Genomic DNA, 13,385 nt, shown 5'->3' on the forward strand with positions numbered 1-13,385 from the left:
CTTGTTCTAATTTTCTTCAGCTTCAACTTGAACTTGCACATGAGCAATTGATGGTCTGTTCCACAGTCGGCCCCTGGTCTTGTTCTGACTGATGATATTGAGCTTTTCCATCATCTTTCCACAGATGTAGTTGATTTGATTCCTGTCTATTCCATCTTGGGAGGTCCACGTGTATAGTTGCCGTTTATGTTGGTGAAAAAAGGTATTTGCAATGAAGAAGTCATTGGTCTTGCAAAATTCTATCATGCGATCTCCAGCATTATTTCTATCACCAAGGCCATATTTTCCAACTACCAATCCTTCTTCTTTGTCTCCAACTTTCGCATTCCAATCACCAGTACCTATCAATGCATCCTGATTGCATGTTTGATCAACTTCAGATTGCAGAAGTTGGTAAAAATCTTCAATTTCTTCATCTTTGGCCTTAGTGATTGGTGCATAAATTTGAATAATAGTCGAATTAACTGGTCTTCCTTGGAGGCATATGGATATTATCCTATCACTGACAGCATTATACTTCAGGATAGATCTTAAAATGTTCTTTTTGACGATGAATGCAACACCATTCTTCTTCAATTTGTCATTCCTAGCATAGTAGACCATACATGCATCTGTCAGTTTGTCATACTGTGGTGGCTTGTATGTTGCTGCGATGCTGGAAGCTATGCCACCAGTATTCAAATACCAGCAGGGTCACCCATGGTGGACAGGTTTCAGCTGAGCTTCCAGACTAAGGCAGACTAGGAAGAAGGGTCCAGTGGTCTACTTCTGAAAAAAATTAGCCAGTGAAAACCTTATGATATGCAGCGGAACATTGTCTGATATAGCGCCAGAAGATGAGCCCCTCAGGTTGGAAGCCACTCAAAATAAGACTGGGGAAGAGCTACCTCCTCAAAGTAGAGTCGATCTTAATGATGTGGATAGAGTCAAGCTTTCAGGACCTTCATTTGCTGATGTGGCATGACTCAAAATGAAAAGAAACAGCTGCAAACATCCATTAGTAATCGGAACGTGGAATGTACAAAGTATGAATCTAGGAAAATTGGAAATCTTCAAAAATGAAATGGAACACATAAACATCGATATCCCAGGCATTTGTGAACTGAAATGGACCGGTATTGGCTGTTTTGAATCAGACAATCATATGGTCTAATATGTCGGGAATGACAAATTGAAGAGGAATTGTTCTTAGTAGTTAGTTCTTAATAACTGTGCTACAGCTACACTGACCAATGTAGCCACTAGCCACATGCGGCTACTTCAATTAAATCAAATTAATAACTTTCTCAGCACTAGCCACACTTCAAGTGCTCAATAGCCACTAGTGTCTAGTGATCACCATATTGGACAGTGCAGCTACAGAACATTTCCATCACTGCAGAATGTTCCATTGGACAGCATTGCTCTATATCATTAACTGATTTTTACACCACTACTAGACCTTACCAAACCAAAAAACCAAACTCGTTGTTGTCAAGTCAATCCCAACTCATAGTGACCCTATGGAATAGAGTAGAACTGCCCCTATAGAGTTTACAAGGAGCGACTGGTGGATTCGAACTGCCGTCCTTTTGGTTAGTAGCTGAGCTCTTAACCACTACACCACCAAGGCTCCCTACCAGAACTTAGGGCTGAACAAAACCATGCCCTTGTTTGAAGGGGGAAGCTTCCCTGGGATGTTTACCTGCATAGGTGTGAGCCAGGTGGAGCCCATTCTTGGAGGGGCAGCCTTTGTTCACCAGAGACAGAAAGGAGGGGTGTTCGTTACCCAAATTTCGATAGCCAATCTATGAGGCGGATACTTTAGGCCTGAGAAGATGTACAGTTCATCTCAATGAAAACCTCCAGATAGAACTCCCTGCTCTCCACGGGGCGTCTAACCAGACCACAACAGAAGGGGCGGGGATGATTCCGACTTTGAGTCAGCAGAGGAAACCTTCTTCTGAGGTAGAGTTAGGAAAGGGTAACTAATAATGTGATGGTCAAACAGATTTTCATAAATAACTGACAGGAGATGGGCTGCTTCAGTCAATGCATTAACCCAAACGATGGGGTTAATCATTAAACCTCCTAGGCGGTGGCTGCCTTGTTTCTCTGACAGTCTAATCCGGCCAGGCTGCTTTAAGTGGAGAGTGGATCCCCCACTCCGTCCCACCCTCCTTTACCTTTTGTTTTCCACTCTTATGTTGTGGCCTCTCATTTTCCTGGTGACTACAATTCAGTGTAAACTCTGTCAACCAGGTACTTTGCCTTGAAAGGTAAAAATAGATGAACAGCTTGCTGTTGTCTGATCGGCAAGTCTTTGGCTTAAAGAACTCTTTATTTCTCTAAATCTGCAGACGTGTTGAGGCTTTAAAGTTGAGCCTGCTGTTTCATGAGGCAAGAAGAAAAATATTAAACCATCTAAGACGATTGAAGCTAAATTTGGCGGCGGGGAGGTACTGGGAACAGTTTAATTAGAGTTTTGTGTTCTGTTCATTCCAGTTGCATTAAATATTAGGAGCTACTGGGCTCCATTTTGGCAGTTACTGTCATCATCTATTCCTCTTTCTTTTTTTTTTTTCCCCTTCTGGCAAATGCAGAGTATGATAATAAAGTGAGACTTAGCATCAGGCCAGCTCTGGGAGCTAAAACAGTAAGTGGAGCACCTTTAGAAAAATTCAAAAAATTATTTTCTTCCTTTCTTTTTTTAATTGTGCTTTAGATGAAGGTTTACGGAGCAAATCAGTTTCTCATTAAACAATTAATACAAATGTTGTTTTGTGACATTGGTTGCCAACCCCGCAGTGAGTCAACACTCTCCCTTCCTTGAACTTGTGTTCCCCATTTCCATTCGTGCAGCTTTCCTGTCCCCTCCTGCCTTCTCATCCTTGTCCCTGGGCTGGTGTGCCCATTTAGTCTTGTATACTTGGTTGAGCTATGTGTATTATTGTTTGTTTATGGGCTTGCCTAACCTTTGGCTGAAGGGTGAACCTCAGGAGTGACTTCATTACTGAGTTAAAAGGGCGTTCGGGGGCCATACTCTCAGGGTTTCTCCAGTCTCTGTCAGACCAGTAAGTCTGGTCTTTGTTTGTGAGTTAGAATTTTGTTCTACATTTTTCTCCAGTTCTGTCTGGAACTCTCTACTGTGGTCCCTGTCAGAGCAGCCAATGGTGGTAGCCAGGCACTGTCTAGTTGTGCTGGACTCAGTCTGGTGGAGGCTGTGGTAGTCGTAGTTCAAAAAATTATTTTCTAATAACACTGTGCTTTCTCTAATAATGGGCCCTTCTGCATAATTACATTAAACTTGAATAAATACTTCCTAAAGACTGCACATGTGACATTTTATTAAAGTAAAAATAGATTAAAAATGGAAATTGTTAATAAAATGGTTTTGCTTAAAGTATTTAATTTATAGTATATGCTATAAAATCTGATGTGATAGATAAATTATGCAACCACTATGCACCACTTGTTCTCTGAAGGCACATATGGGTTCCCCCCTCCAAGAAAAAACCCAAACCCGCTGCCATTGAGTCAATTCTGACTCATAGTGACCCTATAGGACGGAGTAGAACTGCCCCATAGGGTTTCCAAGGATCGGCTGGTGGATTCCAACTGCCGACCTTTTTGGTTAGCAGCCGAGCTCTTAAGCACTGCACCACCAGGGCCCTGTGGGTTCCCAAGATGTGTTCAATTCAAGTGCACACATGCACTGAACATCTATTATGTGTCAGGTATATGCACTGTAGGCAGCTGCTATGATCATTAGCGTATTTTCCGTATGTTCTTGGGTCTGTATCCAGAAGTGTATTGTTGGGCCATAGAGTATACACTTTTGTAGCTTTAGCATCTCTTTCCTTATCCTCTCTTAAGTGGTCCATTTTCTCTATATCACTACATGTGCTCACTTATTCATGAAGTCTGTCTCTGAAAAGTTTTACTTGCCCTTCTAGAAATATGTTAGCTCCAGTGCACAAGCTTTCAATCCTTCAACACTTACCCAGGTGTGGTGGATTAGTTACTTTTGTGTGTGGCCTTTCTAGCCATGGTCTTGTAACTCCCACCCAGGTGATTGGGCAGGACTGTGTGATAGGGTAATTGTGCCCCACCGAGGGGATTGGTCAATTTTGTCTTAAAAGAGAGCCAATTCCAGACCAGAGAGGCCAAGTCCACCACCATCGAGGAAGGAGAGATGGCGTGGTGGGCTTCCCGGCCCACGAGAGAGAAAGCTGAGAGTCTTTGGGCAGAGGCCGAGGGCCAGGGAGAGGCATGCCTGTGAACACAGTTGGGGAGAGGCTATCTTGATGCAAGAACTGTATCCTGAGTGTTCCTGAGCCTGAATTGTAACTGTTACTTCCTTAATAAACCCCATAATTGTGAGTATGGTCTGTGAGTTCTGTGTGGCCATTGCAATGAATTATGGAACCCAGCAGAGAAGTAGAGAGTGCTGTGGGAGAGATGGCTGGTGTCAGAATTGGTAAAGATGGCAGAGAGAGGAGGCATGTTTGACCTCCATCTCATAGGAATCAGTCTTGGGCTGATCATCTTGGTTCTCCTTCTCCCTTGTGAAGTTAGAGGAGGTCGGACAGTGCCCCCAAGCCATTTTTACACCAGGATAAGCTGGTTCCGCTGGCCTGATAACCAATGTAGAACAGCAACAATCTTTTCCCAATCTAAATAGCTTGGGGCTCTGTTCTGTGACCAAAATTGGACTCATACCCAAGATCACCAGCCAGCTCATGCTCTTGGTTTTAAGGAGAAGCAATGAAAGGACAGGAGATGATCAGGTCAAATCCATCCCAACATCTGAAAACCGACTTAACTTCATGCTCTGGTGAGAGCTGCCTTTTCATTTTTACCGTCTGCATCAGCTTATGGTTGTTGCGTGCACGTGAGCCCGCTCACCCCATCTCCACAGGGGGCTAACAAGGCTGCTCTGTCTGAAGGGTATCTGTGCGCTGGTTTTAACCAGACCATTTTCTTTCTGAAGGTTTGTTCTCATTTATTAAGTTGATCCAATTGGAGTAGAGCTGCTCTTATTCCTGCTGAGTAAAACTAATTTTGGGGGAAAAAAGGCATTATTAAAAACCAAGCAACTATGCTCTGAATCAGTTAATTATTTTAAAATGTGCATAGTATAATATCAAATGAGGAGTTCACTTTAAAAGAATGAAGACTCACTTCCAATAGTACCTAAAGTTGACATTAAAATGCAATATTCAACACTCGTGTGTGAGGAAAAAATAAAGAGATTGAGTTTTCTCTTCTTGATGGTAAGATCTTATTGTAGTGTTATTTAAGGAGGGACTGAAAGAGAAAAGAGTGAAGTAGAAGAAGCGACTGAAACCAGTTAAATGAACATTACAAAGGTATCTAGGGATGAGGAAGACGAGCAGCCATAAACCTTCTTATCTGGAGTGATTTAGTGATTTGTTGTTTTGTTTAGGAATCATCTATTTGTACCTTCCACTCCTACAAAAGAGGAGAAAGGCAGTGATAGTAGATGTCTTTCCATCCCAGAATGAAACAAAAATCCTGACATTGTCTCCGTGATAGCCACCAAACCAAAATCAGGATGTATGGTTTACAAGTTTGAATGTACTTAGGAAATACGCTTTATAACATTTGTAGACCAACACAGAAAGTGGTGGTAAAAATGTAAAGGTTGTAACAGAAAAGAGTTGACATCTTCCATAATGATGTAGTGGGGTGTGCTGGGTGGTCAGGGAAGGTCTCTTTGGGGAGGCACCATGTAAGCTAAGACTGGAATAACTTGAAGGAGCCTGCAAGGGAAGAACGTTCCAGGCAGGAGGAGGTGGTTCTTGGCAGGACACCCAGGATGGAGGGATGCGCTGGTCTTGCTGCCAGCAATCTTAGACCCAGGAAGGCTGCTGTCAGTGGATAAGTGATGAGGGCCGCAGTGAAGAGAATCTTATTTAGATGCAGTTCAGGTGATCAGCCAACCGACAGGCACTGCCATAAAGAGGCTGCATCCTTAGACGAACAGACATCTCCCATGCCAAAGGGACAACAAAATGCAAGACTGGATTGAAAATAACTTTGCAGAGGGACAGCCTTTTCAAGTGTGCGGGGTGGGTGGAAGACACCAGAAGCTTGGCAAATGGTCAGCTTTGAAATCTTCTGCATTTCTTGGTCTTTTGGTGCCAATGTGGGGCAGAATGAATTCTTGAGGGTGGCAAATACTCCTTCTCAGGAGGGCTTCAGGGGTCCAAATCTTGGACACTAGGTATTAGTGTTTCTTTTTCTCATTGCTTATCTATGAATATTGCACACTGTGAAGATACTGAGATGCACAAAGAATAAAACACAAATCATCTGAATCGAAAATGTGAAGGGTAACTCACTATAAGGTATTCAAGTAATTAATTACTACAATAAGAAAGATTCTAATTTTCATTCTACTTTCCAACCAGTATTGCTATGATATCTCTTATATCAAGCTTGATCACCTCCAGTGATAGACAGAACTCAATATTGCCTGAGGATGCCTTTTTGGAAACCTATGACTGGCACATCCATATTGGCATATGCCTGTCCTTCAATCACCTCTTCTTCACCCTTTTCTCTTTCAGTGCCTCCTTAAATAACACTAAGACAAGATCTTACCATTAAGAAGAGAAAACACAATCTCCTTTTTTTCTCATACAGAGGTGTTGAATATTGCATTTTAATGTCAACTTAGGTGTTGCTGGAAGCAATCCTTGACTGACTGTGAAAGAGGATGTGAGCTCTAAGGAGAGGTCAGGGCTGCATCCATGCGCGACTTGCTGGAGAGCTGAACTGGTCCAGCCCCCGCATTCCAGGCAGGCAGTGGGACAGAAGTTCGGAGGTTCACTGAAGAGGGTCAGGGGGCAGAGAGTGTGGGTCTGCTGAGAGTGCTGTGGCATTTCCATTCCCTTCCTTAGAGGAGAGGGACAGGGATGGCTTCCAGCTCGTACATATCAGTACAGCTAGTAGGGGTGTTGAAAACTGGGTCCATTCTGATTGGTTGGTGCCCATTCCGTGTTGTTGTTAGGTGTCCTCGAGTCAGTTCCGACTCATAGCAACCCTATGTACAACAACGAAACGCTGCCTGGTCCTGTGCCATCCTCACAATTGTTGCTATGCTTGAGCCCATTGTTGAAGCCACTGTGTCAATCCATCTTTTTGAGGGTCTTCCTCTTTTTCACTCACACTCTACCTTACCAAGCATGATGTCGTTCTCCAGGGACTGGTCTCTCCTGATAACATGTCCAAAGTATGTAAGACGAAGTCTCGCCATCCTCGCTTCTAAGGAGCATTCTGGCTGTACTTCTTCCAAGACAGATGTGTTCATTCTTCTGGCAGTCCATGGTATATTCAGTATTTTTCACCAACACCATAATTCAAATGCATCAATTTTTCTTCCATACCAGTGTTTATATACCCCTATTGTTTCCCTACCTCCCGCAAGTAGAGGGTTGACTAAGAGAACCACTCATAGAGGATGAAGTTGTTCATAAGACTGGCATATTATTTCTTGGTTGGATGCTCCCCAACTTGCAGAAATTCTGGACTATCTCAAATTGCAACCAGAGTAGCAGTCCCCAGAGCTCTAGAGAATATGATGGCGCCCCAGTCACTGAGAGTGCACAGTGGAACAGAAGCTGGTACCTGCCTCTTTGCTGGAGAAGTCTCAAGGTAGAAGGCTGGCCTGAGCCGCCTGTGGTGTGGGGTGAGAAAGAGGGCAGCTTGGGAGCAGTAGCTACACAATTCTGCAGGGCCCAGTACAAAATGATATGTTCAAAATGTTTAATAAGAGTTTTAAGACAGTGATAGCAGAGCAGTAAATCAAGGGTGGGAGCCTCTTAAGTGCAGGGCCCAGTGGGACTGCACAGGTCCTGCACCCAAGAAACTGATCCTGGTAGAAACTAGAGCAAGATGGACTAAATGTGACTGAAACATGGCAACTCCTTTGTAAACATTATTTACAAGTCTTGATATCAAGTGGTTTTCCCGTTACTTGCTGGTTTTTCTAAGAAGCAGAATGGAAGATGGATGGAAGCCTTCGTAGAAGGCTCTGGTTTCATTATGTTATTAGACGTTTCCTTGAGACTTGGATAAGGAGCCCTGGTGGTGCAGTGGTTAAGCGCTCAGCTGCTAACCCAAAGGTCGGCAGTTCGAACCCAGGAGAAAGATGTGGTAGTGGGCTTCTGTAGAGATTTCAGCCTTGGAAACCCTATGAGGCAGTTCTCCTCTGTCCTATAGGTCACTGTGAGTCGGAATCCACTCAACAGCAATGGGTTTGGTTTTAATGGGTTTGGGACTTGGATTGAAGATGGCAACTAGGTGTTTTCAACTATATACAATAAGATTTAGGTCAGGTATACTAAACCAAATTAACAGGCATTTTTAAATGTTGAAAGTGGTTTCCAAGGAAACTAAAATCTTAAAGTTTAGTCTATTTCCTAGTTTCTCTGCCTAGTTTACTCAAATATTTGGCTTCTTAAGATAATTCATCATTTTTAGCAAGTGAGCTAAAAGTCTAATTTAGGCATAGCATTGTCTCTCTGCATTAAATGGTGTAGAGCATGTAATGGATTTCTTCCTCTTCCTAATTTTTCAAGGATAAATCTTGTGATCGAGAAAGGAACAACACGCTATTGTATCCACGGTAAGGGGATTAACGGCCTTGTGCTTGTAAAACAGCAGCCCGGCTCCTATTGAGTTCTTTTGATTTCCAGAAACAAGGGCCCTATTCTTAGCACTCCTGGAATGATTTGACTCTGTCTGGCGCCACTGATGAGAAATGACTGTGGAGCCAACTCAGAGAGAATGACATCAGGCCAGGGCTCCCCACACTTGAGGAAAAGGAGTGGACATTTTTACTTGTTTTTAGTGATTGGCTTAAAGAAGCCATTTGTGTATGTGTTAATATCATGCCTTTATTTAAAAAACAAACAAAACTCAAAATGATTATTGAAGTGAATTAAAAAAAAAATCCATCAGACCTATCTATCTATAAAATCCTGAAAACGTAGGTTTTCTATTAGTTGTACTAATGGTATTTCAGCTTACTTATCACAAAACATGTTTTGCTCAACAAATGCCTGTTGGTTGACTAGTTTTTCATTCTGTGCAAACCTCTGAGAATGTACTGAGTAGTAACATTTGGAAGAAAGATGTTGCCTCTATCTGAACAAATAGAAACACATCTCTACATTTGTATTTTTGTGGTTGACATTTGTTGTGCACAAGTTTACTTCTTTGTTTGCTTAAACGATTAGACTTTATTTTTCTTTGCAGAGCCATTATGTAGGAGGAATACTTAGCATTCTTCTGTTGATAAAGGTCCCAACCAGCTAAAACTATTCACCTTTTCCTCTAATATCGCTCTTGGAGAAATGACAGAAATGATGCTACTTAAGACCCTAGTATGGAGCCCTGGTGGCAAAGTGGTTAAGCGCTGAGCTGCTAACCAAAAGGTCAGCAGTTCGAACCCACCAGCTGGTCCTCAGGAGAAATATGTGGCAGTCTGCTTCCGGAAAGATTTACAGCCTTGGAAACCCTATGCGGCAGTTCTATCCTGTCCTATAGGGTTACTATGACTCGAAGTAGACTCGTTGGCAATGGGTTTGATTTTTGGCTTTTGGAAGACACTAGTATAGTGGGCCACATAAAAGCAAATACTTGATATATGTGAATATATAAAAAAGTTAAATTTATTAAATTTCAGATACTTATTAGGACCACCTTTATACTGTATAGGAGCCAATATCTTACATTTAATATACTTTTAAAATTAGTTTCAAAGTATGTTTCTGTTGTCTAGTTAAAAATGATGCAAATCAGAACTGATAATTTATCCATTGCCTTGTTTTATTTCATATCTGTAGTTCATTTTACTGTGCCCAGTAAACTGTTTCAATAACTGCTTTGCTTCTGCTAGTATTAAAAAATACATAAAAATGTGGTGTATACGTATAAACGGAATATCATTCAGCCATAAAGAGAAATGAAGTCCTGATACATGCTACGACATGGATGAACCTTGAAAACATCATGCTGAGTGAAAGAAGTCAGACACAAAAGAAGAAATATTGTATGCTCTCACAGGAAATATCTAGAATAGGCAAATGCATAGCGATAAAAGTTCATTAGTGTTTATCAGCGGTGAGTGGGAGGGGTACTTAAGGGGCACTGAGTTTCTGTTAAGGGTGATGAAAACGTGGAAACGGATAGTGGTGATGGTTGTACAACATGGTAAACATAATGAATTGTTCATGTAAAAATGGTTGAAATGGTAAATGTTTCATTACATATATTTTATCACAATAAAAATCTAAAATATATAAATATATATTAAAACTTTTAGTTAAATAAATAAATATAATAAATTAAATCTAAATAATTTTAGACATTAAAAAGAGTTGCAAAGATAATACAGTGAGACAGAGAGTTTGTGTGTAACAATGGGGCAATACTGCCCCCACCACCCCCGGCGGGAGGATATTTGAAAATGTATCGAGACATTGTTGGTTTTTAAAACTGGGGCAGTGGAGGGGTGGCGGAAAGGGAGGTGATACTGGCATTTAGTGGGTAAAGGCCAGGATGCTGATAAGTATCCTACAATGCCCAGGACAGCAAAGGATGATCTGGCCCCAAACGTCAGTAGTGCTGAAGTTGAGAAACCCTGCTCTAGACCCTTCACCCCACTTCCCCTAGTGTTATTATCTTGCATAACCAGGATAAATTTATCAAAACTAAGAAATTAACATTGGTTCAGTACTATTAACGAAACTTCAGACTTTATTTAAATTTCACCACTTTTTTTCAGTAATGTCCTTTTTCTGACCCAGCAGTCTCCCCTAGTCTGTAACAGTTTCAGCATCTTTTCTTGTTTTTCATGACACGGACACTTTTGAAAAGTGCTGGTCAGAAGTCAAAAGTAAAAGTCCTCAATTTGATTTAGTCTGATGTTTTCTCATACTTTAGACTGAAGATACATATTTTGGGGGAGGGAAATCACAGAGGTGAAGAGGCTTTCTCAGCATATCATATCAGGGGGACAGGATGTTAACATGAGATCACTGCTGATGTTAATCTTCATTCCTTGGATTAGGTGTTATCTGCTAGTTTCCTCTTCCTCCTCTATTTCTTAGAAACAAATCTCTAAATCCTTATATTCAAGGTGAGGGCGAATAACTTCACCCCCTGAAAAGAGGAGGGTCAAGGAATTTGTGGACCTAGGTTACTGTGTTACGAAATTTTCATAAAACTTTATAATATTAATTGACAGCTGAGAAATAAGTCTTGTATAAAGATGCTTTGTTGTTAAATGCTGGTGAAAACCTACATCAAATAAACAGGGCAGCATTTCAAAGAATTTCAAGGAATTAATCATTTCCTAAACTCTAAAGCCCTTCAAAAGAGAAAACTTGTAAAGGTAAAATGATTCTTTAAAAACCAGTTGCCAAGGAGCTGACTCCGACTGAAGGAGTAATACAAAGCATGCATGAGTAGAATGAATGAATGAATACATATATACGGACATACCAGTTTCTTGTGTAAAGTAACTATATGTCACTGTTACACATACACAATTTTTGGTAAGGAATAGGCAAGTGGAGCTAAAAATAAATGTTAAGAATTTAGAAGTGGCTCTCACCTGGGTGTGGTACTGTCCTCCTTGCTCGCCCCCAGGAGCATTTGGAAATGGGGAGGGGGGATTGTGTTTTGGGCTATATCAGCGACAGCAGAGTGCTTGAGGAAATTAGAGGGTGGGGAGGTGCAAGACTCAGGACAGTCCCACCTGACAAGGACTTTCCCATCCAAAATGTCAACAACCCCCGCATGAGACACGTAGGACCCGATCCCCAATTTGTGCCTCATTTACAGTGAATGACTTGTGTCAAGCCCAGGAGTCGCTGAGTGGAAAACTTCAGAATAAAGCTAGATTTTTAGAGTTTCGGTTCAGAACTCTTTGCATTTAACAGTGATTGTTTCCCGCGAAAAGATACACTTTAGGTCAATATGTTTAGCAACGATTTTAGTGTTCTGGGAATCTTTATTTCTAAGTAGATAAAATGTCTTCATTTTGTTTGTTGAGTTGCTACATCGCAGTATGAGGAACACTGCATACATCTGAAGGACAGGAATTTATAGTGAAGGATAGCATAGCTCCGTGACAATGGGGACAGAGGAAAGGATTTGGGGCCTCAGTTTGCCTGATTTATTTTTCCTTATAGCACTAATTCCCACCTGGCAAAGAATGTATTTATTTACTTGTTTCTCTTCTGTCTCCACCCTCTTAGAAAGCAAGCTCCATGAGAAAAGGGACTTGGCTTTCCTTGCAGCTTGTACCCTCTGACTCTAACAAGGGGAATGTGATGAGATTCTGTGCGAACCATATTTAATGATAAGGTTGCTACCAGTCAGAATCGGCTCAATGGCAACGGTTATGGTGGGAAAGAACAATACATGCAAATGACCTTTACCTGCTTTCTGGCCTCCTCTATTATGCCAAAATATTATTTTGTAGTTATTTAATTTATAATAAATGGAAATGTGCTACATATAACATTCTATTTCCAATCTTTTTCATTTAACAGTATGTTTTTGAAATTTATCCTTAAAAAAAAATTAGCTCTCATTCAGTGATTTCCACTGCCCTTCAGGGGATATTTGGTAATGTCTGGAGATATTCTGGTTGCTACACCTGGCAGTGGTCCTGATGCCATCTAGTGAGTAGAGGCCAGGGATGCTGCTAAGTGTCCCATAAGTGCAGGACAGCCCCCACAACATAGAACTATCTGGCCCAAAAGTGTTGATAGTGTCAAGGTTGAGAAAGCCTAGCCTAGGGAACAGCATTCCATGATAGCATATGCCACATTTACTTTATCCATTCCCTTGTTGATGGACATTTAGGTTGTTCCAATTCTCTGCTATGGCAAATGATGCTGCAATCAACATCTTCTCCAATATCTCACTGTGTGTGCAAGAGTCTCTCAGTTCTAGGAGACACTTCCAAAGGACTCTCCTGACACCTGGGCCCATGGACACTCTCACACTCCTGCATGACATTTCAACTTCCTGCATCCTTACCAGCACTGGATGCTATTTATTTTTTTTCTTTTTCTTTCTTTCTTTTTTTTTTTTTACCAATATAAAGAGTATGAAGTGGTAGTTCATTTTTAAAAGGTTGCATTTTCTGACTATTAATAAGGCTGGGCAACCTGAATAATTCATACCCCAAAGCATTCTCTACAAAAGTGTAGAGGGTATTTTTGCCGAGCACATGCCACTTCATATTGGTCATTTTTATATCTTTGATTTGCATTATAAAACCACATATTTTGAGAGACCAAGAAATTGTTTCTGCCAAAAGAGGTCACTGTCCCTCAGAAGATCTCCACCACTGTGAT

This window comes from Trichechus manatus, unplaced genomic scaffold (genome assembly GCF_000243295.1).
Source record: "Trichechus manatus latirostris isolate Lorelei unplaced genomic scaffold, TriManLat1.0 scaffold00162, whole genome shotgun sequence".
Classification (NCBI taxonomy): Eukaryota; Metazoa; Chordata; class Mammalia; order Sirenia; family Trichechidae; genus Trichechus; species Trichechus manatus.